At 38.5% G+C, this 16,600-nt stretch overlaps 1 protein-coding gene across 1 annotated transcript in view; it reads left to right on the top strand.

The window, feature by feature from the left end:
• Positions 1-187: 187 nt before the first annotated feature.
• The window catches only part of LOC105258764 (diacylglycerol kinase eta), a 29,264-nt gene continuing 12,851 nt past the window's right edge, over positions 188-16,600 (top strand). The window contains exon 1 of the mRNA XM_011270266.3: positions 188-720. The gene's annotated coding sequence lies outside the window, so the exon portion shown is untranslated. The remainder of the gene's footprint in view (positions 721-16,600) is intronic.

Below are 16,600 nucleotides of genomic sequence, written 5' to 3'. Positions count from 1 at the left end.
TAATTTCGATAAAAACAATAAGCCATTAATTGCGTACGCATATCATTATCGAGCGTCGATAAGGTCGCGAGTCGTTTTGACCGACGTTGTTGCGAGTCGGTCACGAGACCCGCGCAGCGCCATGGAAACGCGCCCACCGAACGACGACGACAGCGCTCCACCGCGGCGCGTAGCTGTCAACTTCACTCGGCTGGATCCGCTCAGTCGGAGAGGGAACGTCGACCAGCGCGTATCGTCACGGAGCAGGAAGGCGGCACAGCAGCAGCAGCGGCGGCCAGTGGCGCGAATCCTGTATGCGTTATGCCGCGGTCGCTGCCGAGGCAAGAGCGATTCTTTCCCGCAGCGAGAAGCAGCGAGGACCGTCACTTTGCGGTCGGCTAGAGTCATCCGTGAATTCGCGCGTCGTTGCGCGACAACGGCAGCGACGAGGACGAGGACGAGGACGAGGGAGCCTCGACGAGGAGCAGGATTCGGCGGCGACCGCCGATAAACTCGCACGGAGACCGAACACGATGCTGCAGGGCGCGAGGTTGCGACGCGCGACGCCGAACGTCGCCGGCGATGCATCGCTGATCTGAGAAGAGAGAGCGAGAGCGACAGCGCCAGGGCAACGCGCCTCACATCCGTGGTCCCCGCAGCAGTTCCGCGGGGCGATCCGGCTGGCCGGCCGGCCTCGTCGCGACCGAGTCGCAACTCCCGCCCGCCGTACCGGAGAACCACGTGAGTACATTCTATGAATCTGGTGCACGCACACTATTCTCATTTCTTCGGCTGCACTCTTCTCCGCGCGGTCTCGTTCCTTCTTTGCTCTTCCTTCTTTCCCTTCTTCCCGATATACTTGATTGTTTCTTTTATTTATTATACTTGAATAGAGGAAGAGTGCAGCTGAAGAGTTGCCGATTTCTCGGGACTTGAGAGGAGAAAAATATTCTGACCCGGTCGCGTGAAATAAATAAATCAAAGGTTGGATTTCGTGTGTAAATTTTGATTATGCGAGCCTTTCTCGGATGTCAAATCGATCGATTTTTTTTGTAAATATTTTTAATTTTAATAATGTGAGCTAAACACATGATGAATGTTTTTTAGATAGAGCTCATTATATAAGGATTATGTAATTTGAATTTTTTACAAAAAAATGTAAAGAATAAATCTTCTATTTTCTATGTACTGTATATATATGTGTCTCATTTGAATTGGAATTACAAATTAATGCAAATTAAAAAATTTCAAGATGAAAGGAAATGCAGAATGAACGTATCACGTATAGTCGCAGGAAGAATATTTTTGTCCTCTTACAATTCGACCGAGTTTACACTGTGCGCAGTAGAAAAACATAGTAATTGGCAGACGCAGATCGTCCGGTCACGCTTACTTGCTAGCGATTCCCGGGTGCATTAAATCCGTCGGAGAAATAATCTGGAATTACTAAAATTAATGCGTGTTAATTTGGAAATTTAGATTTGATTTGAAATTTAAGCTGGCGAATAATTAAAATTGTCACAACTATTAAACTCGATTTTAATCGACCGCGAGATCGACCGACGAAATCTGGTTTGGATATCTGCCGCAATTGCAGGTTATTAATTTTAATAACAGGCAGTTTTGATATTACATAGTATTAGTATTATAATATTAAATAGGTATATATATATCTTAATAAGAAAAAATTCCGATCATTTTTTAATTTTGTATCTTCCTCGGAATATAAAGATTGCTTCTATTTCGTAGAACAAGTTTGATTTTATCAGAACTTTTATCGAAGACGTGAATCATAGCGAGAAAAAAAGAGAGAGAGAAAATTGTTTTCCAAGTTTACTTATTAAACTCGAAATTATACTTTTACTAGAGGGGAGAATATAGATTAGGCAAATAACAATTTGATAGAGAAAAAAGGAGAGGATATCGGTAACAAAAATTGCGCGCAACTTGTGTAAATAAAATTTGACGAATATTGATTATGCGAGTTTACGGATATGAGATTGCATCGAGCGGAATATCAATATTTGTTATTTATATGGGACATAATTAGCTTGAGTAAACTGTAATTGAGTGTAAAAAACGCTCGATTATCTGTTGCCGCGTTTAACAGTGGTATTTTATCAAGTAAACAATTAATTGCAAATATATGAATGGCGAAAAAACGTATTACATTTGCACCGACACGTTTTATCGAGAGAGTTTGTTTTGTCGAATTTATTCCATAATTATTAGCTTTTGTATTCGCCTTTTTTAGTCGATGAATATATCGTTCTCGCGAAGTAAGCACACATTGCACGAATAACTCGACTACAACTCGCATAAATATCAGCGAGAAAAATTCGCGTAGAAAAATTAAACCAGACATCGTTGCGTAGTCAAAAAAACATATAAAAATCTAAGTAGCTTTATAGTTAAATAGTTGGACAAAATAACACGCAAATATATCAGAAAAGAGTAACTCAAATAGAAGTTTGATGTAAGAATGATGTGTGTAGAAAAATTTATATATGATACTTTGAAAAGAAAAAGTTTTGCGAGAGAAACTTTCTTTCAAGCTTTTTCTTTTGATACCTCACAAGAAAGTCGAAATCCTGCTTGTACTCGAGAATTATAGAGTCCCTTTGTACAATAAAATAGAAGGAGCATTTGTGAGCATTGTAGTTAGTTCGACGGAGTGGACCGACGACGAATTAATCCTTTAAGGATATTACGTAAGATGATCATTTTCATAAATTTATTGTAATTTCTCGGACAAATCTTTTTAATTCCATAAGACTTTCAAGAATAAATCATCAAAACATTATCAATGTTATTTTGCTCTAAGAATTTCTTTTTTTAGAGATATTTCTTGCGATTTTATTTTTTCATAAATATTTTAATTTAAATAATAATTAATAATAATAAATATATAAAGACACACACACACATCTTTTCTCTTTTTGATTTATTATATTGTAGATATCTAAAAAATTATGCAACGGATATCCTTGACATTTTTCGATTGTCGAGGTTGCGGTCGCATCAATCTTACATGCACATCGATATCTCAGCAGTAGAACAGGCAATTGCGTTTCCGCGGCCTGGGAACGGCGGCAGGAAATGTCGTAGGTTCAGATAGAGGACATTTACCCTTCTCCCTATCGCCAAGCCAAGCGCAAAATGATATCGGCCGTTCTAGTTCGCCGCGATATCGATTTATTCGTATAACTTGCTTACTTATTGATGACGAAATGCATTACGTTGGGTGGGCGCATATTTGCTTGATCTTGAATGAAAAGGACTTAGGTCAAGCTCATATCTGAAATAATTTAACAACGCAACATTTCTAAATAACTAATAAGATTTTAAAGTTTATTAATCTAACAATATGCTGAGATTTTTTTTATTATATTTTTTTTCTCTTTCCGATGTAAATCATTTCAATAGTTAAACCTATTTAGTCTTTCCTAAAAAAATTTAACTTATACTTCTTTTTTCTCATCGTATATCAAAGATAATATGCAAAAATGATAAAAATTGTTCTTCTTCATTAAATTGTTCGATATGTCGTATATATTTTTTTTTTGAAAGCTGAGCAATGAAAGTAATTTTATAAGGAAGATACCGATCGTCCTCGTTTCCATTAATGCTACTTTTTCCTGACTGACCATGTCCTTTTTTGTACAATCGTGTCGTGGGCGTTCCCGCCATTAAATTCGAGGAGAAATGCAGACGTTTCGTATTACACGTCGAGTGGAAGCACTTAATGGTCGCATGAAAAGAAACTATGTCTATATGTATCTGTATTTGAAACAGGATATCCGCAGCATCCTTTGAGGACGTCGAATGATTTTTCTTAAGAGGTCGAGAGGGTCGGTAACAGATTTTTCTCTGTCCTTCGAGTCTTCGATTATCGGAATTGGATTTGTCGTGCGGGGTCTTTAGGGATTGTAGACGATGTTTCGAACTGTCAATAAATATGAGCTATTGCTCCAAGTTTAGAGAAGTAGGGTCGTTACATTTAATCCAATATTGAATTACCGTGTAATATCGGGGTTACTGAGAGAAAAGAAAGAGAGAGACGATACATTCTCTACTATTATATGCTCTCCTGTTATTATGTAGATGGAAATTAATATACAATGTGGCGTGGTGGTCTGCGTGCGATTTAACGAGCCCTCGTTATATATCGCCGCGATAAGATATTGCTTGAGGTTCCCGGGAGAGCCTTTAATAGCTCAACATTATACCACGAACTTTTCAAACCACAACAAACTGTAATTAATAATTGCGAGTAAAAACAGGCGATACGCGCGACGCGAAATATTTTTCCGCTGACGTTACGCGTGTAAAATTGATACGTAACAAGAACCGCCAGCATCTTCGTGACTCGGATAATCGCATTTTCCCGCGCGCATCTGTCACTCGTGGGATATAAATGACAATTCTCCTGGACACGACAGTCCAGGCGGGGTCCTTATTACATAATAACATTAATGACGCCGATGCCGCTATAGGAGATGCCGGATCGATCGGCGAACAATTTTGCGGAGGATGAGAAAAGAAAAACGATTCAATGCGTCGGCGAAACAAAGATTTAACAAGAACGGAATTCTCGCAATAGATTACTGCCCGATTGCACCTAGACGTCGATTATCCTGCTAATCTCGATTAATTCATTTCTTCCCGTCTCCCTTTGTCCCTGTTATATGCAAAGGACATTGTGGCATACAAAAGATCAAAGGAAAAACTTTAATATTACATTTTTTTATAATTCTAATTGAAGAAATTTTATTCAAAATCGTTGAAACTAAAATAATATCTCATTCGAAAGGTACGAGACTTTTCTTTTATCGATATTTGATATTAAAAAGTCACCGCAAATGATAAAGATTACAGAATTCTCTTCGAGTTCTGAAATGTATTCCGAGTTCGAAGCTGCAGATTCGTATCGATTTTCTACGGCTGATGACGATGATATTGACACATACATATACACACACACAATCGTTGGTAAAATAATATAGAATACCGAGAAAATTTCGAGATTAAAAGAGGCGTTATCTCTCAGGAAGTGGATCGCATACCGAATACCACAGAGATCGAACAACGAACGCAATATCGCGCGCGCCAGAATCGTCATATAGAGAATCGTCGAATGGATTTAAATCCCCAGATGACACCTGCGATTGTTATATCTCCATCGTTGTGTCGACGGGAATTCCAAAGAGGAAGCGCCAGGAGGATGCATCTAACTCGGGACGCGATGACGTCTATTCTGATACACGTGTCGCAGAAATGCGAAGAAAAAAGCGGCATCACGCTCTGCAGCACGAAAAGGTTCGCCGGACATTGATCGGTGGATTCTAAAGAAGCATTTTAAATATAAATACTGCATCTTCTCTCTCTCCCTTTCTCTTAATATTCAGAATGAAATATTTACGATTAAATTACTTTAATAATTATATAATATGTGTTTTCTTTTATAATTATATATTTTCTTTTTTTTTAACAAATATATTTTAAAAGGAACTCTCTCTCGTCTTGTGTGTGCATAATATAAAATCATTTATATATCAACAAAAATATATATTTATAATTAAAAACCTGCGTTTTATAATTAAAAATCTTTAAAGAGTATCGAATTGAATTGAGCTTAAATCGTATTTTATCATTAATCCAGACTGGTCCAGGTCAGATCTAGATTAAGTCCGTGCTGGATTCCGTTCGGGCCCCGAGCCGAATTCGTTCCCGGAATCTTGGGCTTAATCCAGGCTGGATTCGAGCCAAGTCAGGTACTGGAGTAGACCTTCCATTAAGTAAGCTCGGTGAATAATTTCTCGCATTGTTAGGCTCGACCTAAGGGAAAAGGGTGGGAAAACGACTTATTAAATTTTCATCCTTCGTCGCGTCCCCGGACAGTATATTTCTCGCAGTTTATTATTCGACGTCGTCGACACCGTGCTATAATTTCTCTTCGCGACGATAAAGGTCCAAACTTCTCGCGCAAAATCCTCAGAGTCGACTCTAATCCGGATATGGCATCTTATTAACCGTCGTTCTTATTCTCGACTCTTGTTCTCGGTTAGGGGGTTCGAGAAATCCTTCTTGTCCTTCGTTCTCATTACAAGAATCTCCTATTCAGTCCTTTCACCCTCGACGAGTCTGCGGCACGTAACAATGAAAGACGAATGACTAAAGGCGCGGATCATTTAAAGCTCATTTCAAACTCGTTATTTACTCGCAAGAAACAGAAACTTTTCTCTGGGAAATATTTACTTCTTCACATTTTTATACCTTCGGGAAATGAGAAGTTTACGAGTACGCAATTCTTTCCCGCTCATACATATCTCCGCTCGCGCACACATGATAAATCATATACTGGATAGAGTGGCCGGGGAGTAGCAGCCTCTCTCTCATGCGAAGGGTTCCTCTCAAAATAGGAATTTAATGGGTATACACAACGCGGAAGAAATATCGAACCGTAGGGAGAGAGAAAAAAGAGAGAGAGAAAGAGAGACAGGCAACGGAGCGGCGCGTGCGGATGTGTACCCGGAGGAGAGATTCATTTTCCGTATCGATTCGGTTTTCAGTGTTGCGTCTGGTACACAGCATCGGCCGTGTAGCGGGATGTGTTTATACAGCTCGGCCCGAATGATAGAATGGCACGAAGAGGGTAAACAGAACCGACGATGAGGCTATAAGAGAGGAGAGACGCTCTAGATAGATCTTCTTCCATCGTCTTTCCTGTCTTCTTCGATGGATGGGGGGTGGTTAATGTAATATAGGCGATAGTGTAAACGAGATACGAGTACATGGTCCATGATGACGTAGCCTGGTACTTTGGGAGGGAGAGACGGAAGATGTGCACGAGGGTGATAGAGAATAGAGAACAGCATCCGGGTCGACGACCCTTACGTGCGAGACCTAAATATACAGGCGGGAAAGAAAGTTTCGTCGTAAAAGCCGAAACAGGCACCCGGAGACAAATAAAGAGAATCGGGGTATCGTAACGTCACAATCATGGTTTTCCATAATTTTATTTGAAAGAGAAAAATTGCGCTTTATTTATCATACAATTAATATAGATTTTAAGTTAGAAAGAACGAAATAATGTGACACCTTTTCAAAGAATTGGTATTGTAAAATCCTGATTTTATATCGTGAATTTTTATGGCGAAAATTTTTAAGTTACGTATATCGAAAGGGTAAAAAGATAAAAGTTTTATATATATATATGTATGATGCTATGCTATATATTCACATCCTATTTCGGGGGATTCTGGGTCAATTCTCTAAATCTTATTAACAACCTTAGGCGTTTGTTCAATCGATCCAACTGGTGTTTATCGCGCAAATGGACAAGTTTGGAACAGCCGCAATTGTCCAACTCGGCGCGCGATAAGAATAGCCTGTGACATTTGTGAACGCGCTTGTCCTAGAATTTGTCTATAAATGGTGACACATAACTATGTGCAGCGAGCTAAATGCAAACGCATATCTTATCGGAAGATCGATCTTACTCTTCAACTTGGAATATAAATGATTTTACATAGCTGACAAGAGAATTAAATTTTATTAATGGAAACAGATAATACCGATGGGAATACCGATGTCTTTTAATTTCAATGGAAAGTTTTTACTTGAATTAAAATGAAAATTGATGAGGAATTAATTTATTAAATTTTTTTTTTAATAAATATCAATAAATTTCAAATTTATCGAATTGTTAATAAAAAATGAGCTCTCCTTCTATCTCTTTTTCTTTCTCGATATCATCAAAATATTCATTAAAAATTAACACGGTGCATCGGCAACATTCTTTAAACAGATATTCTCAGATATCGTTTAGTACTTTCGGCCGTGTCTAGAAAAAGTTACAAGAGCATTCCGGAAAGTGGCGTTGCGCTGAAATATTCGCGTTGTAGGGTCGAGATGAATTTTTAACGAGCGTTCAACTGCGATAAGGGGTTGCAATAATAACACGTGCAGGTAATATTCGCGATGCACTGCCGGCCATTTTAATGGCCATTAATGAAGTTGAGTCCAAGCCGAGTCACGCTATTCGCTACGGGATCTATCTCGAACAAATTTCTCGTAAAATTTTAACGTTTGGCGGAATATTATAAAATTTTAATTAACATGCATTGTACGTACGCTATATTTGACGCACATTATACATACATGTATTTAAAATAAAATAAAAATCGCGCAAATTATCTTGCGCTAGATATCGCAGAATTACTCGAAAAAAAAATTTAATGCGCTTCAAGCGTGACACACTCCAGTTGCGCGAGATGGAGTTTTGACTTTGTGCATCCATCATCGAGATATACCGGGGAATATACATATATCAGAGTTAGTAACTTCGCCCACTCTGCATTTCTCTAGTCGAACTATCGCGCCAGAAACTCGTTGATGTATGACATACAATGTTTGCTACTCCAACCGACTCCGTCCCGCATTTCTTTCATTGCCGTTTGTCGCCGTGAGATTTTTATATTACCACGATATATATCTCCAACGTATACGACTGTCGTTACTTATGTTACGCGTTTACGTTAACTACGTTAGAGAGACGGTAAATGAGATCTCCCACGTAGTTTCGTTATTCGTAGCGAGATTGCGGCCGCAAAATTGCCATGTCGTGGGTGTGTCAAAATAGCTTCTTTTTTATGTGTTATTTCTTGTTACAACGTCGCTCTTAACTCTTTATCTACGGACGTCATATCCACCTATTATCGAGAATTCCGCGCATTTAAGAACGGGTGAGTAAAAAAGTTTTGAGGAAAAAAATATCAGTGGATCCTCTCTCGAGCTGTTAAATCTATACGTTTAATTTTATAATACTATTATCCCGCATCGATTACCGTGGAAATAATAAATTTGACTTGTAAAATTATAGACTCGTGCAAATTGCATCTCCATTTTATTTATCGGGTATTTTCGAAAAGGCAGTCTTATATGTGCCACAGCAAAGAGTTAAAGTACCAATCGTGACTTCTCATGAATGTAATAGTCGATCGTGCAAAATATCTTTAGAATTCTTGCTATTTTGCTGTGCTGAAACTTTACCGGCACGTTTCTCGCCGAGTAGAATTTATAGAATGTTAAACTCATGGCAGGGGTAGAGGAACAGAGAGGAGGGAACGAGCATCATTGCCTCGTGCAATCAGTTCAATTTAAGAATCGAACTCTCGCTATACATCCGTCTTCCGCGAAGGAGAACGAATGAAGATGGATGCGCTTGTTACATAAAAGCCCCGAGAAAACGAGTCGTTTACGATCGGTTCAGCTATTTTCACTGTCGCGCAATTCAACTGTAAAAAAAGATACCCTTTTACAAGATTCCTTCGCGCAGCTATCATGTCCGCAGATTTTTTCGCTATCGCCTTTCACGATAATTTCAGCAACCGCTCAATGATTCTCCTCGCATCTCCTTCCTCCTGCCTTTATTTCACACGCATAATTTTATATATGCATATATATCGCAATCTGAAATATATTCAGTCTTGATGGGACGAAACTAAAGACTCGTGAATTTACCGTTAATTAAATTCCCTGTGGATTGATTCCATAGTAATCGATACGGAATAATAGTATTAAAATTGAAGGTAAAAAGATTAAAGAATACGTAAGACAATTAAGACATAAGGGAAAGTTGAAAGCTAGTTACGAGTCGGGATAACATCCTTCTGTATGTGTGCTCTGCAAACACGCAATTGCTGACGCAATCTTGACAATTTGAAGGGAAAACCAGATGTTTCTCTTGCGGTCGCGAAACATATTTCTCTTGTGCGATCTATAATTGTTTTCATAGTATATATATCCACCCCATCGGGGATATATATTTGCGGTCGCTCGTATCAAAACGTACGTAAACGACACAAGCCCTTTCACGAGCTTTCTACTCTCGAAGGCATTCTCGACCAACTTTTTCCAACAACGTTGGAAAGGGCAAAGAGCGATAAGCGCGGCTCTTTCGACGAATAAGGGGTGCGTCGCTATCTGGAATAAGCAAATCCTATTTATGATGCAGTATTATTAACGCGTACATAAATATGCATACATGTGAAATGCTTTCCGCTCTGTTACCAGGAATTATTAACGAGCATATGATTTAGCCGCTTTCTGTTTTGAGAATGCCATTTCTGGAAAACTCTTAATTAACTGCGATATCGATCCGTTAACCCCGTACCATATTCACTTTGGTGTCCAATTAAAACCGTCGACCAGAATGAAACGGTACGACTATTTAAATCGACACTTTTGCCCGCATCGAATTTGCTCTTGAAACTTGGCGATGCGAGACGCGATTCGGGATCATATATATGTAAAATTATCACGACGTACGTATTAATTAGCGCGTTAACGCTGTTGAAATTTGGATTGCGCTTTCTCTCTCTTTTTTGGATATACTTTGATCTAGCCGTCTAGATATTTTTAGTCGTACATAAGCGAGCATGAGGCGACTTGAGATACGTGTCGATCCGCGCGAGAGATGTGTATCTTAAATTAATAAATATAGATATTTGTGTAGATTCTGTACGATGCATCGTGTGCGTCGAATCACTACCTACATGCCGCATTTATTTATAGCCCATGAAAAGCGGTATATGCCTTTGACGCGCGAGTTGAACGTTTATCGCACGCGGAAAACGCGCGGCCGCAAAACATAATCACCAATTCGTCTCCGTCTGACGTTATGACATTTACTCGGAGGTGGCATTTCCCATCCGGAATACCGTCATATGTTGACGTCATAGAGATTCTAAACGCCTCTATGTGCTTCGTGGAAAAAAATCTAATACATTTAATTTCTCGTAAAAAAAGCAACGAGGGAACGAGAGCGTCTCTTTAATGTCACGTCAAAGATGTCGGAAAATACCTGACATGTACATACCTTTCTGTATTGCATATTAGTTTTTTTTTTAAAGATCCGCATCTATAGATTTCAAAAGTGAACTAGCGCGCGATCGATTTTCTAATCGATTTTACTCTTACACGGAGATTTTAATCCTGTACCCTGATGTAAATTTCTATTTATTTCGTTTGGCTCCGATTTCCTTCGCGCACACCACCGATGGAGTTTTATTACGAACATTATAATTAGCGTTGAAATATAATATCGCGTAATGGAGAAAGGAGAAGTTCCTGGTAATCTGCCTCTTGTTCTTGTCCAAACAACACTTGACGCTAACAAGACGTAATTCCACGCGTATATTGCACGCGTAGCATAATGCTCGATACACGTGCGTATCTCGATGTATGATGTTATCGCTGATGGAGAGGAACGATGACGTTCCTCGACGTGTACGATAAATTTCATTTTTAAGTGGTATGACGTAATAATATACATAATCCGGGAAATCGAAACAGAAACGCATGCGTGTAACCATAAGTCGCAAATTCTTGGGGTAATTTGTAACGTGGGCTTCACCCTTATCCTGACATCCATTTGTGCGACTTCGTTTTGCCTAGAGCTAATTAATAGAACGATTAATTATTTACGCGCTGTTGTATTCGTTGCATAATAGTTGAGCTGCGGGATTGTTTGTGAAATTCTATCGTGGTATTAATTAGAGAAATTTATGTAAATGATTGTTATATAAGGCTTTCATTAAACTAGATGACCTGTTTACGATATTATTAATCTTTGGCAGATACATATATGTATTCAATTACATGTTTTTAATTAAAATCTTTTTCATTTAATAATGATAATTTTTAATAAGGTACCTGTTTAGAAAATTTAAATACGATTATAAAGAGCGAAGTAAAGCATCGGATTATCGGTAATTATATTCGGATCACCAGATTATGGAGGAATATTTGTTTATCGTTAGACAGTAATGCGGAAAGCCGAGTTAATAAGGTACGGGATGATGTAGATTAATTAATCAGATCGCTCTTAATTACTTTTTATACGAAACACATAATTGACGTTGCTTCGAAAAAAGAAAAAAATGAAGGGATCAGAGCGAATAAATCTTCTAAATAAAGCTTTTTAATCGCTCAATTACAAAACGATTTAGAAACTATGCGTATTTATTGACCGCAACGGGCGGAAAGGTGGAGTTTAACGGGTCGATGACAATTTTTCCGGATGTTTCATTTGGCTACCCGACCAATCCTGATGACCGAACTTTTACACGTATTACATTACGGCACGTGAAATCCAGTGGCGTATGTGCACGTATGTGTGATATAAAAGGACACCCTTATATAACTTTGCGTTTCGCGCCCCTATCTGCTTTTTGTCCGAGAACATATTCATACCGTCCTGCATTTCAATGCGACGATCCCCAACCATTCGAGCAACCCCCGCTCGAATATTAGCTTCTCGAGAAATATTTTTCCAACATAGTCATCAACTTTATGTAAACGATCAAACTATCAGATTCCCAATAATATCTTTTTATGACATTTTATTTTTTAATAAAGTTACATATATTTATATTTCTAAAATAATATTTACAAACAGAAAAAATCTCTCTGCGCGTTACAAATTAAGCGTGGAGTAGCAATATTTGGGTGGTAGGAAATATTTTGTTTGACGACTGATATTTTGTTTGGTACTAAAGATCATAGAATTAATTGCGAAATTAATTGGATAAAATTATGATTGAGATATCACACACGTTTCTATTATTTGAAGAGCGAGCCTGAATGAAACAGTCGCATTCCACTGTTTTATCTCAATATTTGTTAAATGTGGCGGGTATCGTAATTTAGCCGCGACCCATATTCGGCGGGGAGCGGAAACCAGGGATCGAAACGCGGGGCGCGTTTATGCAAAGGTCAAGTGTCCATTAAAAATCAGTCGCAGATTTGGTCGGAAGGGAGGAGGAGAAGGAGGAGAAGAAGGATATTGGCGTCGTAGAAAATGCGAGCACGTGAGATTTTTCGTGTTCCATTACGCGAATGTATTTCTGTTCGTACGCTTTGTGAAAATTGTCGTTACGCCACGTCGTAATTGAATAAGAACACGGCTAAATTGGAGCACGCGCGTGCTATATTCCGTGGACCGAGCGCGAAACAATTTCCCGCATTGTAATCCGCGGTGTCATTCTGCGCCGGACAACGCCGCGTAATCAACGCGAATCGGGACTTAATTAATTTTAATGCCGCAATTGTCACTTGCAAATTGTTCGAATAACTCACTTGACGTTCCGTGCTTTCAACTACATCGCGTTTTTTTTACGCGGGATGCCATTCATGCATTAAAAGCTCTTTGCAATTACGAAATTTCTGTATATTCTTAAACAGATGAAAGCTATTCGTTGCATTCGCGTGGAAAAGCAATTTCGCGCAATTACATATTTTACATTTTATGGAAAATTATTAATTAACAAGAGAAACATGTATTGTAAAGAATTATTCGAAACGAGCTTTGTGTCTCTGATATATGTTATTTCGAGTGAATAATATGAATAATATATAACAACGCATTTGATATATATGGAACGTACCCTCATCTCTTTGCAAGATATATAGCTGTGATGAGATCAAGTGCCCACAGCTGTAACCGCGTACGAGCGAAAGGACCTTTCACGTGCTACGTATTCTCTCGGACAAATACGCATTCTATTATGCAGGAGACCGTGCTTAAATCCACCTGGTGCTTATTGCACGTTCTACGTGCTACTAAAAATAGTCAAAGGTGTATGTAGAGTAATGTAAGTTATGACACAAACCGGGATGGTCGGTGCTAATTAAAGTGCGTGGTTTTAAGAGCGGGCGGAGAAAGGGGGAGAGAGAGAGAGAGATAACGCGACCCAACTCACGAACCCATGATAAATTCATACTACGACACGTTAGATTACACCCATGGCTCGAGGGGGATGATATCACGAAGATGAGTGTTGTCTCTCGGATAATACGTGACTGGCTCAAAAACGAAACCGTCCTCTCATTCGGTTCATTTTTAATTTAAGACTTGTTTTCGTGTGTGTATTTATAAATTAGCTAGTATATTAAATTATCGGTGAGAAAGAATCGAAAAAAAAATTCTTATTTCTCGGAAATTGTTCTCGAAAATCCTAAGTAGAATCGTCTTATTTATGTAACTCGTCTTATTTTATCAGTTCACTGAATCTGAATTTATCAATATCGTTAAAAGACATTTGACATTTCATATCATTTTATTATAAAATATCTTTCATATTACTTCCTCTTTGCGTATAAAAGTTTTCTTTAGAAAAGTATATTTCTAAAAAAGAATATATAAAAGATGCCATTATACAATTGCTACTATTTTAGAATCTTTGTGATCTTTATAATACAAAATGTAAAGCCGTAATCACACTACGGATTGAAATTGATCAATCAGAACAAAGCAATTTGTCGGTCGACTACTCTAATTGGTCAATTCCAACCGCAACCAAGTCCACAAGCCGTGGTGTGATTACGGCTTAACATAAAAATGGTGCTTTTTTGAATGACAATTGCCACGTCATATAATATGTATATTTAAATTGAGAAGAGATAAGTATCATCGTTCTATTCTCGTAGAACAAATTCTCATCGCTTTCAAAGCGATAGTAATGCGAGGATTTCCTTTTCTTTGTAGTAGCTCATGATATTGAATATCGGAGCGTCTGAAACTGAGTCTGTGACCTGAGAATGTCTGACCTCTTTTTGCCATAAGCATTAGAACGTCGTTTTTTTTTTCATTCGGGACTAAAAGAGAGATTTCATTTTATATATATCTGGAGCTAGAGAAATTCTGCAAATATATCTGTGAACGCTGACACATGTCTACCTCTCGACAGACAGTTGGACGAAAGATTGCTCTACGTCAAACTAAAACGCCGGAAAAATCTGCAAAAAAAACACTCGATGTCTACGCATTTGGCTAAACGAAGATGTATCTACGACCCCGATCCATTTGTCGGTCGCGGGGACGATCTCGTGCCGAATTTATTTTTGCGCAACACCACTGATAAACGCAGTACGCCTGATTGATAGACGAAAGACTGTTTAATGCCATAGCGCGGCCGAAGCATCCGATAATTTAAGGGACGATCGATCCTTCCTCCGTGGATTCGGCAGCTCGCGTTAGAATGGGATGGATTTCCAGGTCAGAAGGTCACGGCGTCATTTGCGAGCAGCGCGCAAAAGCAGGCTCACAACATCCAGTATACAATATTGAGAATCCAGCTTTCAACGAGTGGCCTCGTTTTCTCTAGAAGCTCTCACGCACTGGAATTTCGTGACGTGCTGCTTCTCTCTCACTCTTTTTCGGCTTACACCATCGCTGGGAACGCGTTTGTTCATAAAATATGTATGGTGCGACGTATACGCAAAAGGTCGAGAAAGGGACGAGGAGCATCCCCAAGAACGTAGCCTATTTATCGTGTAATATTGAGGTTGACGAAGGTAAAAAAAAGAGGAATGAGGAACGATGGCTCTCTCTGGCGTGGTTACAGGCCGCCCCCGCTTTTCTTACCTTCGTTCATCTAATATCTCAAAAAAAAAAAAAAAGAGACATTGATAGAAGATTTCTCTTCGATATAAATCCAAGTAAAATAAAAATATCTCTCCAGCTTCTCTTATCATTTATCATGTTTTATATAGATATAAATACATATGTGGTCCTGCACCATGCCAACGGAAAGGTATTATCTGGTATCATATAGTTTAAATGGCAGTTTAGTCCAGGCTTTCGCAACTGACGCTTATATGTATAAGTTAGGGAAAATCTGACAGTAATAACATATTATATGTAGCTGAGACAGTATTGATTCATGTAATACGACAACGACATGACACGATGGAATATTCTGTTATAAGTATAAACTTATAAATTTGTCTTTATATCGTGAATGCTTTTGTGCAATTGTAGGAGAATATTTTATCATATTTATATTGTATAATATGAAATCGATATTCAACCATCGACAAGCTCATTATACGAGTTACGTTCCCCATCGTGAGGATTTTTCTCGCATTTTTATTACCGCGAAGGACACTTTGAGCGATATAATATCAGGTATTTCAATCTATATATTATATATCGCGAAAGCTCGCATTCACAGCTACGCGTCTAAATGAATTAAGTAGAGCGTATTCGTGCCGTGTCTGACCCAGTTGAAAGTGCGCACCTAAATATTCCTTGTTATGTTCATTCAGACACATCTAAAATTTACAAGAATGTGCGATTAACAATTAAAGATGATAATGGATTAAAATCGCTTTATCCTGTGTGTAACGTATTGGACCAGAATAAAATTGAGAGAGAGAAGTTTGACATATTTTTTCAAGTACTTGTGGAAAATTAATTCCAAAGTTTTGAGAAAACTTCATCTGGAAATTAATTTCGTGCAGTTTCCTCAGATTTTACACTTTAAATTAATTTAGTGATTAGTTTTAAGGTTCTTGGGTTTGAGATATTTCGTATAATCAATTATCGTATAATTAATTATGATCCAACTTGTGCGTGTATTCTCACGGTCTTATCTTCTTGAGCAAATTGAAAGATTAGAATTCGAGGAATGTGCATCGATAGATAGATATAAAAATAATTTTTCGCGTACATCGTGTACAGGACGATGATTAATCGGCCGCACTATCTGACGATGATTAATCGCTTACTGCGAAAAAGACGCAGAAAGGATAGAATTTTTCTTTCGACCGCGAT

The sequence above is a fragment of the Camponotus floridanus genome, unplaced genomic scaffold, assembly GCF_003227725.1.
Source record: "Camponotus floridanus strain SB8 unplaced genomic scaffold, Cflo_v7.5 scaffold37, whole genome shotgun sequence".
In the NCBI taxonomy this organism is placed as follows: domain Eukaryota; kingdom Metazoa; phylum Arthropoda; class Insecta; order Hymenoptera; family Formicidae; genus Camponotus; species Camponotus floridanus.
The sequence above is the reverse complement of the archived record's forward strand: the minus strand, read 5'-3'. Positions and strand labels throughout refer to the sequence as shown.